The 21,816-nt window shown below is 36.3% G+C and overlaps 1 long non-coding RNA gene across 1 annotated transcript; it reads left to right on the top strand.

Moving 5' to 3' along the window:
- Positions 1-1,159: 1,159 nt before the first annotated feature.
- On the top strand, positions 1,160-21,782 carry LOC115925385. Its single transcript, XR_004064677.1, has 3 exons — positions 1,160-1,237; positions 11,877-11,993; positions 21,693-21,782. It is a non-coding gene; the product is annotated as an uncharacterized LOC115925385 (long non-coding RNA).
- Positions 21,783-21,816: the final 34 nt, after the last annotated feature.

Below are 21,816 nucleotides of genomic sequence, written 5' to 3'. Positions count from 1 at the left end.
GTCCTGCTTTCAGTGTGAACAATTTCGGTTAGGCGTTGTGCGTTGAGCGCAATATTGCGCACTAGTTAATGAAAAGAAAGATTTTTTGTAGAGATTTGGTTATTTTCTTTTGTATTATCCTCTATTCATCAAATTCAATACTAGGTGCAGGCCATGAATTCCCATCTAAAGCACAGCAACCTTCACCTCGTTGAAAGGAGGCTTCAGAATAATAACATGTGGCTATACCTCAGTCACACTGCCAAAAAATACTTCACTCCGAATCAGACAAACCAATTCATGACCATTCGGGGGTAATGTAATTGGTTGTAAATTTCTGTTGTCGGTTTGGTGTCAGTCTTGGTTATGTGTCGCTGGTGGGACTGGACTGTTACACCCATCTACTTATGTCAGTCGTTGGAAGTTGATTTCTGCTGTTATATGGAAAGAATAAGGTTTGTGACCGAAACAAATTACATCAAAGATATATCTCCGGTTATACAGTGCGTCCCAGAAAAAAACGAAACCGATAATTGTTGATGTTTTGATCATAAATTAATCACAATAATAATTAATAAATTATATTTTTAAAGCTTGAATCCTCCTCTTTCTTTTGATGCAACTCATATGATGCATATTTCGTGCATGAGTGATTAAAATCAATTTAAAGAGAGGAAACCAAAAAGTCATTTGCAAGCATCACTTTAAACAAACAAAACTCTTTTATTCCTTGCTCCCTTTTCCTGATTGAGGTGTCATATGAAAGGTGGTCATAAACTAAGCTTTCTAGAAATGTGATTTTCTCTTTCAAATTCAGATACTGTCCGCCAAATGACTTTCTGGTAAGATATGATAAAACATTGATAATTCTCGGTTTCGTTTTTTTTTCTGGGACGCACTGTATACAATATTCGTTTGTGGTCCAGATTACTGGTCCTCAATGACACACCCACAGCAGGAGATTCATCCGCACGTTCGAAAAGATGTGTTGGTAGCTGTATTCAGCGGCACGTGAAACAGACAAATCTCAACAATATTCGTCCAATCAACGTTCGTCTGATGAAGAAGCTCCGCCCCATGTTTTTGGTTCAGAGTCGCCGAACCACAAACGCGCGTTGAGGGGTGATAGCCTGGTTAGCTGATCAGTGTCAGTTTAAATTCAGCTTACCTCGGGCTTGGACTTACTTTCTTTGCATCTCTCAGTTATTTTCAATTTTGTGAGGAATTGGACGTTATCAGGAGTGTACTTTTCTATAAGGTAAGACACCTCACCTGCTTGATATAGAATATACGTTTAAAGTACAGCAGTGCTTTTTAATACCAAAACGCAAAGAGTATCTGTTAATTGTTATATAGTTAATCCTTAAGTCTTATTTAGTCAGGCTAGCCTTCTGGTGCAGGAAAATTCTCCTTCAAAAACTTCATCATATAAATACAAAAAGTGCAAAGAGGTGTCGTGGACGAGTGGATACGTCGCTGGACTGTCGATCACAAGGTCCGCGGTTCGAATCCCGCTGCGGCACTAATGTTCTTTGGCGAGACATTGATCTACATTTGCCACACTCCACCCAGGTGAAGTAAACGGGGACCGGTAGGAAGGAATTTATTGAATGCTGTGAGCACCGGAATCGGTAGCCTAGCAGAGCCGGGGTAATATTGGAGCGCTTTGAGCACCTTGCAGGGTGGATATGTGAGCCATATAAATATCCAATATTATTATTATTATTACTATGTTGAATTTACAAAGATATAACTTATTTTCATATAATTAATATTATAAAATATTGGGTTGTATCTCGTTAACATACTTTTGCCCCAGAGGAAATTAAATGAGTTACCAGGCAGTTAGACGACAATAAGTCATGAGGTATAGATGTATGTATGTTTTTCTGGTTTTCTAATTCAGTGTATTTTGCCAGATAGGATGATATATGTCATCTTGGTTCCAGTATTAAAGACAAAGCTGGTCCTATTTCCAGTAAGGACAATTATAGACCAATTGCATTGGCCACTGTACTTCCTAAAGTATTGGAGAAATTATTATTGTCTAGGTTAGAACTTTTGTTAAAATTATTTCTATGAATGATTATCAGTCCGGCTTTTGGGCGAAGCATAATTGTATTTTTGCTCTAAAAGTGATTATTTCTAGTTATCGAAGGAGAAACTCCTCAATATTGTTGTGTTTTCTTGATGCCTCCAAAGCATTTGATAGAGTGAATCATGGATTGTTATTCAAGAAAATAAGTAACAGGGGCATTCCCCTTTATTTCATTACAACATTTATACATTGGTATGGTCACCGGACTGTAGTGAGATGGAGTAACTGTCTTTCTGGCACCTTTCACTCTGGTAATGGTGTCCGGAAAGGAGGTATATCGTCTCCATGCTTATTTCATTTGTATATGGATGATTTATCTGTAAAATTGAATAACTATGGTACTGGCTGTTTTGTTGATAGTACCTAGGGAGTGGAGATGGTGCACATTGTGCGTTAATCATTAATGTATGCTGATTATCTTGTTATTTTTAGTCTATCAACTACAGTATCACAGAGCTTGCTTAATGTTTGTTCTCAGTTTGGTATAGACAATGATGTTAAAGTTAAATATAATGCGAAAGATTCACGTTATGATTGTGAATTATAAAGAACATTGTAAGTTGGTATTTCCAGATTTGTATTTGTGTAGTGCTAGACTTGTCGTTTTTGAAGAGGCTAAGTACCTAGGTCAATATCCTACTAAGGACCTGTGTGATGATATAGATATTTGTAGACGGTGTCGTAAACTTCATGCACAGGGTACGACATTGTGCAGAAAGTTTCATATGTGCTCTCGTAGAGATAAGGTTGAATTATTTTGAGCTTATGCACCGTTAAATACCGCACATATTAGGAGTAGGTATAAAAAGAGCAGTATAAATAAACTCACGGTACCCTATAATGATGATATGGGGATTATTTTACGAATACCTATGCACTCTAGTGCAAGTAAAATGTTTGCAGATGTGAATATACATGCATGTCAAGCTGTTGTAAGAAATCTAATTTTCAAGTTTATTCAGAGAATTGACACTTTAGAAAATATGATTGTTGACATGTTGGTTAACCCATTAATAGAAGTACAAGTTTTGGTTATGAAGCTTAAGCTATGGTCACAAAATGGTCACCCAAAAGTAGCCTGCTCGGCGGCCGGGCGGTGAGTTTTAGGCCAATTTCGCCAGGGCGCCAAGCGGCGGCCGGCCAGGCACCGCATGTTTTTAGGGCATCGCTCGGTCGCTGCTGAAGTTCTAGCGCGGAGTTAAAATTCGGGCGGCGCCTGCTCATTTTCACTCGCCACCCAAAGTACGCTCGGTGTCACTAATCGGTCGGTCGCCGCTCTGAATTGTGACCATAGCTTTACTGTCACAGTCGGCAGAGGTTGAGTAAAGTAGTTAATTTTGGTTCTCGTATATCCATATGTGTTCTTCTCTTTTTAAGTCCATTGTTTATAGAAGAGTTTAATTCAAAAGGAGCTTAATCCATTTGTGTAACTTCGGAGAAAAAAAATTGTTTACCAGATTTTTTACAGGCGTCTTTATAAAAGTAATATTAGAAGGCGCAAAATTTATCCCAAAATTTAGGTAAATAATTTTGTTGATAGACGGGTACTTAAGTGAATAATGTTCTGATTTCAAAAACTTTATTTTCATCAAAAGTGGATTTAGCTTCTTTTGGAATTAAACTCTTCAATTATTATATACATTTAAATATGTCAGTTTTTAATGATATGATCCCTTCTTATTCTTGTTCATTGTTTTAACCTCTGCTTTGCAGCTGAGTCTGGAATAAAGCCTTGAATTGAAATTAATTACCATATTCGGAACTTTAACTTAAAATTCGGTTGGAGTTAAACCCCCAAATCACTGAGCTCCTCAAATCTGCCTTTTATTACTCTGTCTCTCGAGTGTAGTCCAGTTTTACTTCAACTTTATTAAGTCGACATAGGGTTTTAACTTTCTACATCATTTAGGCTGCACTTAATGAAATCTTTAAACCGGTTTCGGACTTGTTTTCAAAAATTGTTTGCGATGGTGATGGTGAAATTCTGCTGGCAGCAGTTTTATAGAGACCGAAATTTACTTCATGAAGAGGATATTACGGGAGTATAATCGATGGAGGATGGGGGTTGCAGTTTCCTAGATAATCTTAGCATCATCCTGCGACACAGAATGTCAGCGGGATGCCTGTGATATTATTGCTTCTGTCAAGAAAGAATGTTATCGTAACAGACTTTCATTATATAAAGCCAGGGACCTGCATAAGACTGATAATAGATTGCTAACTGCCAGTAGTAACTTTTTTTCTTCCTGTATGTTCATTTTCTTCAGTAAGGTAACTATAATAAGGGATGATTTCGAGAGCACAGTTTTAACTAAACTAATGTATCAAGTGAATCCTTAAATACAAATAAACCTGACTCCAACTCGCTCAGTTTGATCCTCTGAGTGAAAATGTCTTTACAAAATTTACGATTTTGAAATCTAATTCAAAAGCTTGATGTTGATATAGCAAGCCTACTTGACTGGTTATAGGAGACATTTGTCAGATCTATCTATACACTGTAGTACTATTTTGCATTCTGAATCTATGATTGTCTGTTTGGTGTGATTGGTGTGATTTCCAGAGCCACTAATATCTTCTGTTATAACTCCGTTATTGAAGAAATTCTGTCTTGACAGAAGTTATTAAAGTACTTATTGACCTGTTTCTAGTATAGAATATCTTGGAAAATGTATTGAAAAGGCTAGTTTTAAACAGGTATCTACATTTCTAAACCACATTGATTTGCTTAACCATATGCAGTCCTCATACTGACTACCATATTTCTACCAAGACTGCACTTATATTCTAATGCCGAATGACAAGCTATGTGCCCTTTATAACAGACAAGCTGTCTTCCTGTGAATGTTTGAACTTTTGTCTACCTTTGACCTGGTGGGCATATAAATCTTTCACATAAGCTAGCAAATCGCCTTTTTTTTTCCTACTCGATAATTTCCTCTCCTGGTTCCAATCGGACCTTACCAACAGGTCGCCGAGTTAGGTCCCTGTTAAGGGATTTCTTTCACCAGACGTCCCGTATTTGTTGGGATTGTCACATTTGTCGTCCATTTTGTCCCGCGTTCCGTGTCGATCCGTCGCGGGATATCAGTTTGTCCCGTAGTTACATAATATAGGATTTCCCGGCCAAATTCGTGAGTTTGTCATTCAAATTAATTTGTCTTGCGTTCAAATTCGACGGTTTTAGTGCAGTCAGGTATATCTCGGGTTTATACTCCCTTTTCTAGTTTTCAAATCTATGGAATTTTCGTTAGAATCTACGTATGTTCAAATTAACGAACATTGTGCTTCTTTCGCTATTTGGTGATTCGATTTGGCGCAACACGATTTTCTGACAACGCTACGGTGTACTTTTAGCATTCTAATTCATTTGTAGCATTCAAATTAGCACTTTGTGCACTTAAATTGATGGTCATTATACATTTCTCGTTTATTACACACTTTTTAAAGCTCATTCTTTTACTTTCAAGATTGTTTTTTATTGTATTGTATTGGATTGTATTTCATCATATTTCATTTTCTTGCATTGATACACTTATACTTATTAGATTTATCTGATATTCATCAGCATTTAAGTTTGATTGTTAAGAAGAAAATAACGACTTGCATCTACGGACCTGATGGTCTCAGTATATTTGTAAATGTTCATGAAAGGAAGTTGTTTGTCTTATGTTTCATCATAAATTTATCATAATTTCTTCATAATTTCATTATGGAAGAAGGGAACAATATTTTGACTGGGGTAGGGACTAAAGTCAACAATTTGAACATGATTCATTATTTAGCCATGTCTTTAGCCATCGATCCGCTGGCGCGCAAGCAAACTATGAAACTCTTTAAGGAAAACAGAGGGGTTTGCTGGGTATAAGAGACGATATGAATTACTTTTGTAAAATTCCGGGTCTGTAGTAAAAAAAAAAAAAAAAAAAAAAAAAAAAAAAAAAGGGGGGGGGGCGATTGAGGGGGGTCTATTCGCTATTCATAAGGACCGCTATTCATAACGTGTAAATTCCCGTACTTCCGGGTCCGCTATTCATAATGGCAAAAGAGGGTCACTATTCATAATGAAATAAGGTTCGTTAATCATAAGGACCGCTATTCATAACGTGAGATGAGGGTCGCTATTCATAATTCATATTAAGGGTCATTAATCGTAAGGACCGCTATTCATAATATGAAATCAGGGTCGCTATTCATAATACGACGAGAGGGTCGCTATTCATAATACGAAATAAGGTTCATTACTTATAAGGGTCGCTATTCATAACACGGGAAGAGGGTCGCTATTCATAATACGAAATGAGGGTCGCTATTCATAATTGGAGAAGAGGGTCGCTGTTCATAATAGGAGAAGAGGGTCGCTATTCATAATAGGAAATGAGGTTCGCTATTCATAATAGGAGAAGAGGGTCGCTATTCATAATAGGAGAAGAGGGTCGCTATTCATAATAGGAAATGACGGTCGCTATTCATAATAAGAGAAGAGGGTCGCTATTCATAATAGGAGAAGAGGGTCGCTATTCATAATAGGAGAAGAGGGTCGCTATTCATAATGGAGAAGAGGGTCGCTATTCATAATAGGAGAAGAGGGTCGCTATTCATAATACGAAATGAGGTTCGCTATTCATAATAGGAGAAGAGGGTCGCTATTCATAATAGGAGAAGAGGGTCGCTATTCATAATAGGAGAAGAGGGTCGCTATTCATAATAGGAAATGAGGGTCGCTATTCATAATAGGAGAAGAGGGTCGCTATTCATAATAGGAGAAGAGGGTCGCTATTCATAATAGGAGAAGAGGGTCGCTATTCATAATAGGAGAAGAGGGTCGCTATTCATAATAGGAAATGAGGGTCGCTATTCATAATAGGAGAAGAGGGTCGCTATTCATAATAGGAAAAGAGGGTCGCTATTCATAATAGGAGTAGATGGTCGCTATACATAATAGGAGAAGAGGGTCGCTATTCATAATAGGAGAAGAGGGTCGCTATTCATAATACGAAATGAGGGTCGCTATTCATAATAGGAGAAGAGGGTCGCTATTCATAATACGAAATGAGGGTTGCTATTCATAATAGGAGAAGAGGATCGCTATTCATAATAGGAGAAGAGGGTCGCTATTCATAATAGGAAATGAGGTTCGCTATTCATAATAGGAGAAGAGGGTCGCTATTCATAATAGGAGAAGAGGGTCGCTATTCATAATAGGAAATGAGGGTCGCTATTCATAATAAGAGAAGAGGGTCGCTATTCATAATAGGAGAAGAGGGTCGCTATTCATAATAGGAAATGACGGTCGCTATTCATAAAAGGAGAAGAGGGTCGCTATTCATATTGGAGAAGAGGGTCGCTATTCATAATACGAAATGAGGTTCGCTATTCATAATAGGAGAAGAGGGTCGCTATTCATAATAGGAGAAGAGGGTCGCTATTCATAATAGGAGAAGAGGGTCGCTATTCATAATAGGAAATGAGGGTCGCTATTCATAATAGGAGAAGAGGGTCGCTATTCATAATAGGAGAAGAGGGTCGCTATTCATAATAGGAGAAGAGGGTCGCTATTCATAATAGGAGAAGAGGGTCGCTATTCATAATAGGAGTAGATGGTCGCTATACATAATAGGAGAAGAGGGTCGCTATTCATAATAGGAGAAGAGGGTCGCTATTCATAATATGAAATGAGGGTCGCTATTGATAATAGGAGTAAGGGGTCGCTATTCATAAAAGGGGAAGAGGGTCGCTATTCATAATACGAAACTTTCTCTTCAAATCCTCTTCTTTCTCTAATAATTTAATGAAACATCAAAGCTTCCACGTTTTGCGCGGGAGGGGGGAAACTGAATTCAGACAAGGATTAAGAGTCGAGAATGGAACAACGAATCATCTTCTTTCTCTAATAATTGCATTAAACAATGAAAGGTCAAAGCTTACGCGCTTTGCGCAAGAGGGGGGAATAGAATTCAGACAATTATTAAGAGTCGAGAACGGTACAACAAATCGTAATTTTTCTCTAATAATTAATGAAAGGTAAAAGCGAGGGGAAAAACTGAATTCAGACAAGGATTAAGAGTAGAGAATGGTACAATAAATCGTCTTCTTTTTCTAATAATTAATGAAAGTTCAAAGCTTTCGCGCGTAATGTGTGGGGGAGGGGAGGGGGGGGGGACAGCAAGCTGCCCGAATATGAATTTTTGATATCTTTTCTCGTTTATCTTGGTGATAAATAACACTTTCACAAAAAACATATAATGCTCAAATTTTTGCTCGCTCGTTTCGCTCACAAGCAGAATTGTAAACTAGAAAATTATCGGGCAAGAGGCTTTAGCCCCCCCCCCCCCAGATGAAAATGTCAAAAAATGTATATCTTAAAAACGGGGAATGTTGATATCGGACAAGAGACGTGAAGTGAGCTTGCACCCCTTTCCAAAATTGTTCCTGCTTCTAGGTACCCGTATCGTGCTTCTAATATGACCTTGTCAGTATTGGTATGTTGAGTTGAAAAAACGGTCTGCGCATTTTTCAAATTTCCGTCCCCCCCCCCCCCATTGGAAAATTCTGTATCCGCGCCGGGGCGTACTGATGGGGGGGGGGGGGCTCGGGGGATCGGTAGATACTGGGCTTAGGTCCAATTGTCAGGTCCAATTCCGCTCAGTAATTTGTAGGTCCATAAGTCCTAATAAAAATTACTTTCTACAAAAACATTATTGTCGTATAAACAATTACTAGTTTCTTAAATAGCAAGCTAAAATGGATAATGGGCCTGCTTGGCGTACTTAATATCTCAGTGGCGTAGCCTGGATAAGATCAGTCGGGGGCAGGGTGGTGGGGCAAGATTTCCAACAAGGAGGAAAATTTACGATAGGATTACATGTGTGTTATGTTTTACTTTTTTTTCGTCACCACATGAGCGGGGGTTGGCTCTATATAATTATCAAAGATAACAGATAAAATATAATTACTTTAAAAAGAGACAACTATTCAGGGCTATATATCGCCCCCCCCCCCCTACAGGACCAGAAACGTAGCCGAGGGGGGGGGGGGCGTATTATGAATAGCTAACCTCATTTCGTATCATGAATAGCGACCGTCTACTCCTATTATGAATAGCGACCCTCATTTCTTATTATGAATAGCGACCCTCATTTCGTATTATGAATGGCAACCCTCATTTAATATCATGAATAGCGACCCTTATTTCTTATTATGAATAGCGACCCCCTACTCCTATTATGAATAGCGACCCTCTTCTCCTATTATGAATAGCGACCCTCTTCTTCTATTATGAATAGCGACCCTCATTTCTTATTATGAATAGCGACCCTCATTTCTTATTATGAATAGCGACCCTCTACTCCTATAATGAATAGCGACCCTCTTCATCTATTATGAATAGCGACCCTCTTCTCCTTTTATGAATAGCGACCCTATTCTCCTATTATGAATAGCGACCCTCTTCTTCTATTATGAATAGCGACCCTCTTCTCCTATTATGAATAGCGACCCTCATTTCTTATTATGAATAGCGACCCTCTACTCCTATTATGAATAGCGACCCTCTTCTCTTTTTATGAATAGCGACCCTCTTCTTATATTATGAATAGCGACCCTCATTTCTTATTATGAATAGCGACCCTCTACTCCTATTATGAATAGCGACCCTCTTCTTCTATTATGAATAGCGATCCTCTTCTCCTATTATGAATAGCGACCCTCATTTCTTTTTATGAATAGCGACCCTCTACTCCTATTATGAATAGCGACCCTCTTCTCCTATTATGAATAGCGACCCTCTTCTTCTATTATGAATAGCGACCCTCTTCTCCTATTATGAATAGCGACCCTCTTCTTCTATTATGAATAGCGACCCCTTTCTTCTATTATGAATAGCGACCCTCATTTCTTATTATGAATAGCGACCCTCATTTCTTATTATGAATAATGACCCTTATGAATAATAACCCTTATGAATAACGACCCTCATTTTGCATTATGAATAGCGACCCTCTTCTCCTATTATGAATAGCGACCCTCTTCTCCTATTATGAATAGCGACCCTCTTCTTCTATTATGAATAGCGACCCCCTTCTTCTATTATGAATAGCGACCCTCATTTCTTATTATAAATAGCGACCCTCATTTCTTATTATGAATAATGACCCTTATGAATAATAACCCTTATGAATAACGACCCTCATTTTGCATTATGAATAGCGACCCTCATTTTGTATTATGAATAGCGACCCTCATTTCGTATTATGAATAGCGACCCTCTTTCTGTGTTATGAATACCGACCCTTTTGTAATATTATGAATAGGGACCCTTATGAATAACGACCCCGATTTCCTATTATGAATAGCGACCCTCTTCTAATATTATGAATACCGACCTTCTTCTTTGATTATGAATAGCGGTCCTTAAGAATAATGACCCTTATGAATAATGACCCTTTTCTCCAATTATGAAAAGCGGACCTTATGAATAGCGGTCCTTATGAATAATGGACCTTATGAATAGCGGACCTTATGAATAGCGGTCCTTATGAATAGCGACATTGACCCGATTGAGGGTACCCCCACCTTTCCCGGGTATATGATTGAACAAGTTCGTGCAGAAATGCCATATCCCTTGATTTCGCCCCTTCTTTACTTTATGTCTGACTACACCCATCTGCATTGTCCTGAAAATATATAAATGGAATAACAGCTTAGACCCCAATGGCAAATCATGCATTTTAACTGCATTATTTAAAAACTGCAAAAGTTTGTTGCAATTCTTCCCCCTTACATTCCTAACATGAATAAAAATATTACGAATACGAATGACAGGTGTTAATTTGAATGATAAAAATTACGCTTCGACAAGTGAATATTAATTTGAATGCTAATTGAGCAGTTTCTTAATTGAATGACAGATCTATGAAACCCTTCGACCAAAATCCTAAATTAAATACAAAAGCTGGAAAATTGAATGATAATTAGCATGGCAAAGCCGATCTGCGCTAACTTAAATGCAAAGTAAATGAATTCGAATGACAAACACGCGAATTTGGCCGGGAAATCCTATAATTATTGACAATGGAGAATATTTAGGTTATAAGCCTCAATAAAAACCTGCAAAAGTGCACTAACAAGCAGAAAAGACTCTTATTTATGGCTTGCTTGCTTGGTCGCCTTAAATGTTTCAGAAAAAAGAAATTGAGAAGAAATCTAGTATTATGAAATAGGTTTCAAGGTAAAGTTGATTATAACATTTTCATCATAAGCTACCAATGTTGGGTATTCTTTTTTATTTTAGGTATTCTATTGAGGGAAAGGTTGTTTTTGTTAACCCATGACTTCTTACTGAAACGTTTGACAACTGTGTACTTGGTGTCATCTTTAATGCTGATGTCTACTTTTAAACTTCATACCAAATTATTGCAGTGCCTCAATCTTGATTATGAACGTTCTGCAACGTTCAAATCTTTCCTAAAAATGCACCTCTTTTGCCTTACTTACGTTATTTGTTTTGACCATGTTAGCCCTCTTTTTATTATGTTATTTACTAAGATTTGAATATTTCTCTTTGTTGAATCCTTTTACGTGATTATATTTCTCGTCATTTAATGCATGTACAGCGAATACAGAATTTGTTGTTTATTATTTGCTTTATAAATACTGTATTATTATTATTAATAAAATGTGGGTGACTCTAAAAAATCAAGTCATTTTAGAAATTGAACATCATATATGTCTCTCCCCACCCCATAAAGCAATGAAACATTTTATATTACATAGTTACCATCATTTTCTGTTCATGTAGGAGTCTGTGGAATTGCCTCTGGTGGAGGAAGGATGCCCTCAAATATGGGGTCCATACTGAAGCTATTTGCAGCAATCGTTGGGATACTGATTGGTGTCCAAACAGTCAGAGTATCAGGTAAGACCGCCAATCCAATCTCCCCCTATTTACTGCAAGCCAAGGTTGGCCAGGCTGGGCGTACGCCATCTTCAGCGTGCATGTGGTAGGGGATTGAGATCGCGATGTTCGATTAACACAAACGGACAGATTATGGGTGGGAGGGGGGGGGGTAATTTGGCCAGGCTGAGCTTGCGGACTTGGTGTGCAGCAGGTAGGGGATTGAGATTGAGCTACACAATTAAAAAAACAAAACGAACAGATTGTGGGTGTTCATAAGCCACGGACTTGGCCTTTTTTTAAATGGCGGATATTTATTAAATATAGTACAGTTAACGAAGAAATAAGTCATACCCTTTACCAGGTTTAGTATTGTTTTAAGTATGTGATACTGATTTGTCCCAATGTTTCTTTCTTGAGAATGTACCACGTCAAAGCTTACATGTTAAAGTATTCAATAACTACCATAATTCAACCAGTCTACCCTTCATTCTTATATTACAATCATTAGTTCAAATATTTGTTTACAATGGGTACGAATGATTTAGTTTATTACTGTATGTTTTATAAACGTTTGTAAATGATTTATAAAGTTGTCAACAAATTTATTTTTAGCTTCAGTTTATTGTTTCATATTTTACATAATTATATCATATATTTTGCATTTTTTCTTCAAAAAATGAATATAAAAATAAGCGTGCACTCTATTAAACGAGACAAAAACAAAAGGTAGGTTCCTTATATCAATTAGATCGAATGCATTACATTTAAAGACTGAACTAAGAAAAATAATGCAATATTTACAGCCTTTGAAAATAGAGGGAATGAGCATTTATTGTCAATCGTAGTAAAACAAAATCATAACAATAATAATAATAATAATAATAATAATGATATCTAAGATTTATATAGCGCTGGTATACCCATACTGTACGCTGTACAAAACAAATTAAATGAAAATTACGTTAAATCTAAATATGTAATGAGCATCAACAAGAAACGTGAAATATCATTCTTATTACCAGGAAAGGACAATGTCACTTTTATTATAATAGTGTAAAAAATTACTTCATTACATGTAGTCCTTGGCAATAACTTGAACAACCACAAGATCAGAAAAATAACAATAATGTAGTCGCGTTGAACTGACGGGATCCAAATGTCAGTCGTTTGGTGTTTAACAACAAAAGAAAAATGCACTAAAAGCCCTCACTCCGACAAACATTATGAACGGAACCCCTCGCGACAAGTCACTGCCTCCGCATGCAGAACACACACCAAACACTACCACCACCACTTCATCAGTCAGGCTATTATTCTGAACCAGCAAGAAACAATGAGCCGGGGCTACTGGGGCACAGCAACTCGCTTCGCCGAAGGGGAATAATTGAAATTATCCCATTGAAAATGTTTCTTTAAAGATAAATTATTGGCACGCTAGAAGCATTATACTGATGTTTCTGCCTGTAAAGCAATAGTTGTTTGAGAGGAGAAAATGCAGTTTCCTTTTAAATACAAATAATGAGATAGATTCAGAGATTTCAGTTAGGAGTTTGTTCTAATACTCTGGACCTGAAAAGTAATAGTTTTAGCAAATATTGTACGAGTTTAGGGGGAAATGGAAGGAGTAACTTTTGCATGGGATATGAGTGGATAGCATTGGTGCTGAAACATTCGCTGGTAGTTTATATATAGATTGTTGAAAATCCCTAAGTTGTACATGTATATATATTTATATATATATATATATATCTGAAATTCGTCAGAGTTTGTTCTTATAATAAAAATAAAAAAATTGCTAGTATGCGAACAAAATCCAGCATGATCAATATTTCTTACGGTTTGTTTTTAAATAGGAATTTTTATTTGGGTTTTGCTTCCATTTCCTAAGGTTAGAATACCGCAATTGATCAAAATGATGAGTCTTTAATAGTTAACATTCAAATATAATCTGTTTACATTTATCTAAGCTTGGAATAGTTCCATTTTAATATTCAAATATATTCGAGGAGAATTTGAGGGGTGCGATGTGAGAAGAAAATGTTTGAGTCATCGGCAAAGAATATTAATAACAGAATATCAGATTAATTTTGGAAGTCAATCTAATATAACATAATAAATAACAAAGCAACTAACAGGGAACTTTCAGGAACCTTTGACCTTGACCTAAGCCTTTCACACCATCTGGGAGATGTGCTTTGGCTTCTGCTTCATGACCTCAAGCCAGATCTTCCTATCTTGTGACGTTCTGGTCGCTTCTGTGAGGGATCCCATCTAGTAGCACATCATTCTTTACACAATCTAACCATTTCTCGGCTAGTCTAAGTAATCATTTTGAACATTTATATTAACAAATCATTTTCTGTCAGTGAGATAATTTCTAGACCACTTCAAGGCCTTCCCTCAAATCCCATAATGGGATAATTTATGCAATTAAGCATTATGATTGATAGCATTGAAGGCCTTCGAGAAGTATAGGAAAATTCTGACGGTATTTGACAAATTGTCAATGGCATGAGCTGTAATCTAATAACGTAAGTAATACATGTGTTTTTGAGCGCTTTTGTCCGTAGCCGATTTGTTTGTTAGGTGGAGTATTAAAATCAAGTAAAATGAAAATAATCATAGTTCGGGATTGAATTAATTTCGATTACTTTGAAGAGGGATGTCGAAAGAGACATAGTGCGATAATAATCAATATATTGTGTGTTCCCTTTCTTAACCCATTAGCAACTTAACCGCCCGAATCTCCCCTCCTTTTACTCATGGAACCGCCCGAAACTGCCCGTCCGTTTTCGTCCGTTTTTAACGCGCTATAGTATCTGTTCTTGGGTCTACCGTGATAATGTTATACGTGCATAATCCTTACGATGTCTACAGAATGATTCTGCATAGAAAAATAGCGCCTGTTTAATATTGTTTAGAACAATGTAAAAATGAGAGCAATATTGAAACATCTTCCTGTGAGTAATAGGCCAATTATACAAAATCTCTAGTTGCTAATGGGTTTAAAAGAGGTACGATCTTATCGATTTTCATCTTTAGGGCACAACACCAGTTTGCTATCGATACATTTCTAGAATAGGGAGCAAGAGTTTTGGATTTTAAAAGATAATTGAAAATCGATGTGACTGCTTGTGAGGCTGAATAATTACAATGACTCAGTTTCGTCTCCAAGGCCTTTAATCATTCGGTCTACTTTAGGGATACCATATCCCGTTTGCAGCCAACATCGGATTCTGTAGAACTTTGCAGGAATTATGAATATGTCATGTATGTCCCGTCTGTAAAATTTAAACGCTAGCGTCCTAATATTCAAATTAGGCAAGGAAACCCGTTTAATTGCTTCTCTGGTAATAACATACATAACATGAGCTATAAAGGGTACATGAGCATTTGTCTACATCAATAACCCACTTCATGTAATGGCCAAAATTAAACTGATTGAATCTTTGCGCAGCATAAAACATAACCATTCGGTACAATGGTCTGAAAATCAGACTCTTACTTACTGGCTCTATAGCTCTTAAGTAGATTCGACAACTAATAGTTGTTATTTTCCCACTTAAAGACATTTTCAAGCCCCCTTTTTTTAGGGAAGTTCGAAATTAGTATTATCTTTCAAATGCCGTTGGAATTTGACCTTTTCATTTTGTGTGCCTGCAAATGGGACATAGTACCTTTAACTCCGTGAAAACTGTACATGATAAAGCTTAACAGGAATGCATAATAAGTATGTGTTCATGAATATAGGTTTCACTATCATATGTGTGGGTACACAGTTTACACATGTTATACATTTGCCATACAGATTACTGCTGCTACTGTGTAAGTTTCATACAATGTAAACATCTTAAAAACTACCAATCCTACTTTCATTGTCATAAGGTTCAAATATGGGTTATAACTAACCTCTGTGCCTTCATAATACTGTAGAAACAGCTCTCAGGAAAGAAGGATGCTCCAGAAAACCACAGAATTTCCTCACAAACAGAAATCATGTTGCAAACATAATTATTGCAAAACAGCCAACAACAGGTGGCGCTAAACCAGTTTATGTCCTTAATACTAGAAATACATCAGAAGTGTCAAAATAATCTTGGACCAAACGCCCTCTGTAGTTCTATTATTGCAATATCAAGCTAAATCAATAAATACTAAATAAATTATTATGTATGACCCTATTCTCACTCACTTTGCTGGACCGATCTACGCTAGACCGATCCACTGGACCGCTCCAGAGGTACGGTTCGTTTATGTTCACACTCATCGTAGTTTTTACCCTGATGAGACACGTTATTCCATAGCAACATGAACGGTTCCATTTGCTATGTTAGCACGGGTAATTTTCACGCGCAATCAAAATGTGTGTTCGGCGGCCTGTAATAAGTCATGGCTTGTTTTGTTCTCATCTATTTTGTATTATTATTATATTTCCCTTTCGGAATCTGTATCTTTGCTATTCTGTCACCTTTTTTCGTTCTATCCTTCCCAATCTGACTTTTGTTTTTCCTTCTTTCATCTCTTTTGATATTCTCTAATGTTAATCATTCTATCATGTTTTCTTTTTACCTTTTTCATGTTATTCTTTGATTTTCCTTTTGTCATTTTCTCTTCATGTTTTGCTTTTCTTATTCTTTATTTTTCTTTCTTGTATCTTCTCTTCTATATTTCCTTTATCTATTCTTTATCCTTTTATCTTTCTTTTTTTCCTTATGTAATCCTTTGTTTTTTTCCTTTTGTATTATCTCTTCTGTTATTCTTCTTTTGTGTTATTCTTTAATTTTTCTTTTGATCCTTCTTCATGAAATTCTTTATTTCTTCCTACCTGAACCTTTTCTTATGTCATTCTTTTTTTTTTTATCATTCTATCATTTTTTTTCTCCTACCATTTCTTATGCTATTCTTTGTTTATCCTTCTATCATCTTCTATTATGTTATTCTATGAATGAATAGGTCTAAAATATATCACAATCACATAAGAGGAAAACAGTACCGCACTTCACAGTTATTTCATCCCCCAGGCTACGATATTACTTTTTTCAGAAATAGACTGAATACTTAAAAATATTTTAACAAATGGGTTTCATATTTCTCAACATATTATTATCCAGAATTGAAATTATGCGTTCATATTTTATTAAACCACATTCTCCTTCGAAATCCTCCTCCCTCCTTTCCTCCTTTCTAACTCCTTTGACTTATCTCCCTCCCCCGCCCGTGTACTTGGGCGGATAGGGAATGCATTCTGGGACAGGTTTCTTTACAATATCGAAATGACTTAAGTTGTTGATCTCTTTCCACCTCTACCTCGCTCTCCCTTAAACTTCCAGCTAGTTTTCCCATTGTTCAGATGTAGGGAAAAATTTGTTTCTCATCAATGCCAATTTCTTTCCCTCCTATTCATCCTCTTTGAAATGTTATCATGATTATAAATGAACTACGTTCTCTTCCCATGAACATCAAATACTTAACAATAATTAAAGAGTGATTTACCCATTGCTTCTTTCCTTGATCAATTCATGTTATTCCAAAAAATATCTCCTCGTAACTTAGATTAGGTATGGATATAATGTCTTATTTATTATTCCAGTCGTTCCATATCAAACGAACAAAATGACGACATATCTCCTCTTCCCTTATGCAGAAGCAACATAAATTACTTTGGGCAATTCCAATTCGATATGAATGATTATTTGTGTAAACAATTCCATGTGGTACTTTAAATTGGAAATATTTTCACTGGCTTCTAATGTACCTTGTCTTGGTTTGGTCTCTTATAAACATTTGCAATGTCTTTATATTAGAAAAAAAAACATGTTTATCTTTCATTCTTTCAAAAAACATTTTGCGTTACCGATTTATGTTGAAGAAATTGTATGTAGATTTTTTTGTTCTACAATATCATTTATTGATGTTATATATATATATATATTTATCGAATAGGTTTTTGTAAAATATGCACTTCCCTTTAACTTGTATGAATTTCATCTGAAAATACCTCGTATCCATCTAAACTGCCAGTAGATTAATATAAAATTATTCTGTTGTGACCAAACTCGTTTCGACCTTTTCGAAAGTTAGGTTTTCATGTAAGAACACCCTACAGCATTTTGGGTGTGTTTGAATTATACAAAGGTGTTAGACTGGAAATCCTAACAATAATAATAATAATAATATATAACATTTATTAGGTGCTTAATACAGGTGTTTCTAAGCGCACCATTGTCTGACTTAAAATTACCAACTAAAACTTGTAATAAACACAAAAAATATAAATATGTTCTTTATTCAATAAATCATACATATATAATAATAAAAATAAAAATGAGATCAAACATAAGGTCAAACATGAGATCAAACAAAATATCAAACAAACAAAGAATAAGATGGTGTGCACCTCCTTTGACCGACTCACAACTGCATAATAGCATTCATGAATTAAAAAGGTGCGTTTTCAGTAAGGACTTAAACTGGTCAAGAGAATGAGTATTATGAATATGCGCTGGTAATTTATTCCAAAGGATAGGATCATTTACTGAAAAAGCTCGATCGCTATATTTTGTAACAGAACGAGGTCCAAGGGTTAACTGCAAGGTTGATGATGATCGAAGAGATCGTAAAGAACTAGAAGAACGTAAGGAAATAAAATCTGAAAGATATTTAGGGGCTTGGCCATGGAGAATTTTGTATGTCAGAAGAAGAACTTTAAATGTTGTACGATGGTGTATGGGAAGCCAATGGAGAGAACGCAATATTGGGGTTATGTGCTCAAATTTTCTCGAGAGAGTAACAAGCCTTGCATTAATTACTTTAATGGTCACGTGTTTCTGGTGTACCTACTCTAAGGACAAAGAAGTCCCTTGATTATCTCTCATAAATTGTTTGTAGGTTATGTAAAATTTATCATAATGAAATTATGATATTTTCTCATGTATGTTTTTTTAATTTTTTTTAAAAACAAAAATTGATTATTCTATCTAATTCAGAAGGATATGCATTCATGCATGAACATTATTCCTTTTGGAATTGGAGTATGTCAGGCAAGGCCCTGATGGGCATTTTTAATAACCGACATCCGTCCACTTACATTAAAGCTCATCTGTACTAGTTTATAGGAGAGATTAGACCACCCGGCAAGGTCACTGGACAGGTGATTATCTCATCATCAGCTCTCAATTAACATAAGAAAAAGAGGATCATTGGGGACAAATGGTCACCGATTATGCATCGTTTTCTATATACAGGGAGCAAGTAGCTACAAGTAGTACAGTGTGCCTTTAAACGAAGCCGGTAGTTTCATCACGCACCATGTTTAATTGACCCTGTCAAGTTAGCCTGTTTATGCTGCTGATGTACAGTCAGACCGCAGCGTGCGCGATAATGAGGCTGTACGCTGATTTTTATTGAGCGTCTCTTTGGTGATCTCGTACATTCACGTGTGCTGAAATTCACGAGATTTTCCGTGAGATTTGTAAAGGTGTACATGCAGCTGCTTTTGTGGTCGATAATTTCAGTCAACATGGCAGCACGCAACGGTAATTACTCTCGAGATTTTCAGCCTCAGTTTGATATGTAACTTGCCATATTTCACAATGTTGAAACAATCCTTTTTCACCACTTTTATTGACGTTATTTTTGTAACATTTCAACAGCTATTTTGTACCCGGAATTTCGCTTTTGGTTCCTGACTCTGGTACATAATTGATTTGTTTACTTTGAGATTCGTTGGAAAGATGAAAAGTCACTGGTCAAAATAATGTCAAAACCTAATTGACGAAAATCATGTTCTCTTTATAGTCATAGTAATTAAGACCCTAAAAACCCGGAAATTACCAATTTGTTCTTTCCATGATGGCCCGAAATTGTGTGATTTGATACTCACGTACGCTCGCCGTCTGAGCAAGGGCAATGCATAACTGATTATTAAACTCCAGTGAGCTCCACCGCGCCACCGACTGGCCGAAAAAAATAAGAAAATACCGGCGCACGCCACAAGGCATGCTTACTCAGCCTTGTTATTCAGAATGTTGATGAACCAAAGCGGAACATATGTGACGTAGTTGACGTATTTGACCAATCAGAACTCTCTATTATCACATCGGCAAAATTGACTACTTCTATTAATTATTCATAAACATTCGCGTGATTTTTCTTGGTTCCTGATTCTGGTACAGCGTAAAAAATAATAATTTTGTTATCATTGTAAAGAAAAATATCTATGTTTTATGCTGATTATAACATCTTCGTGACGCAAGAATGATTTCTATGTGAAATTCAGCCCTACTCTTAAGATAGATTTATCGTCAAAAAAAAACATTTTCTAATCGAAATATCTGTTCCTAAAATATATTTAACATGATTGTTATATAAGTATACAGAAAGTGCAACGTCTTATCTGTAAAATAGGACCAATTTCATGACAAATGAACAATTATAAAGGCAAAAACTGCCGATCGAAAAGACCGTTTGCACTACTCATTACGTATGCAAGACACGTAAATTCTTGCATACGTGCTGAATAAAATAGAGGCTGCGGTCTGACTGTGTATGAGGTGTCCTTACGAGCTCCACAGCATGGGTACAACTGATGACGTAGTTTTTCCTTACCTGTGTGATACTTAGTCTACAGGGTTTCAGTTTTTTTTCATTTATACCACGAATAAACACCACTGAACTTCACCAAGGCGTCCCATACTCTTCATTTATAATGACTATATAATAATGGCTATAATTTCAAAGGATGGAGCACGGGCCCCTCACTCAATCATTTGGCACCTGAATATCCTAAAGACACACTCGAAATATATACACCATCTCGTAATCTTTGCTCAGCAACTGACACATGTAAACCTGTCATTCCCAAATCTAGACTCTCAATAGCTGAAAACGATTTGCAGTAGCTGCATCAAAGACTACAGCATCCCTCTTTCCATCATGGAAATTACCTGTCTTGCCACCTTCAAAAGATCCCTCAAAACTTATCTTTTCCCCAGTGATCTACATGTATGTGATCTACCTCCTGTGAGACTGTACATTTGTTGTCCTCTTTTCATATATTTGTAAGCGCTATGGTTTGTATTGTTTTTAGCGCTCCTGTATATTCGATATTATTATTATTATACGCCTAAACGCTGGATCAAGATTCATAGCTTTTCTCGAAAAGATACGCGCGTTCTGTTTTGCCTCCCTTTGCCTTATCTTGCCTAAAACTGTCAACTTTCAAATGAAAAGGTTTATACTTTAGGATGGTTTACAAATGGCTTGTGATACCTATGGACCTTTAATAATTGACATACCTACAACATGTTATATGTACAACAATGGCATAGTCAATCCCTTTATAGCTTGGCACACATACTTATCGCCTCAAATAGTGCGACTCAGCTCAATGAAGGTCAATAACGTCAGCAGAGTGTCAAAACTATGTTCCGACATTATGTCCATATAATTCTTTAAAAATGGCACGGTCAATCAAAATGAAAATTAGAACAGAATACTAAACATGGTGTAATTACATTAAAGTCATCATTATATATCATCACCATCATCTAAATAAACATAAATGTCGATATCAATACAGTTATCTAGTTAATTATCGTCATCATCGTGTTCATGTTATTTATCGTCTTAATATCATATTAAGACCTCATTGTCATTGAAAGAACTTGAATACAGACCATTTCTTACGTGTTAAAAATTATAAATGTATCGTTATAGGTTCCTGTACCATGAACTCGGAATGCAACGGAGGAACTTGTAATACAAATATGTGCAGCTGTCTTGCCGGATTTACTGGTCCAAACTGTGGAACAGGTAGTATTTTTTCTAAACTCTTACGATA

Source organism: Strongylocentrotus purpuratus, unplaced genomic scaffold, assembly GCF_000002235.5.
Source record: "Strongylocentrotus purpuratus isolate Spur 01 unplaced genomic scaffold, Spur_5.0 spur5_scaffold_18, whole genome shotgun sequence".
NCBI lineage: Eukaryota > Metazoa > Echinodermata > Echinoidea > Camarodonta > Strongylocentrotidae > Strongylocentrotus > Strongylocentrotus purpuratus.
Note: the sequence above shows the minus strand (reverse complement) of the source record. Positions and strands in the feature narration are given on the sequence as shown.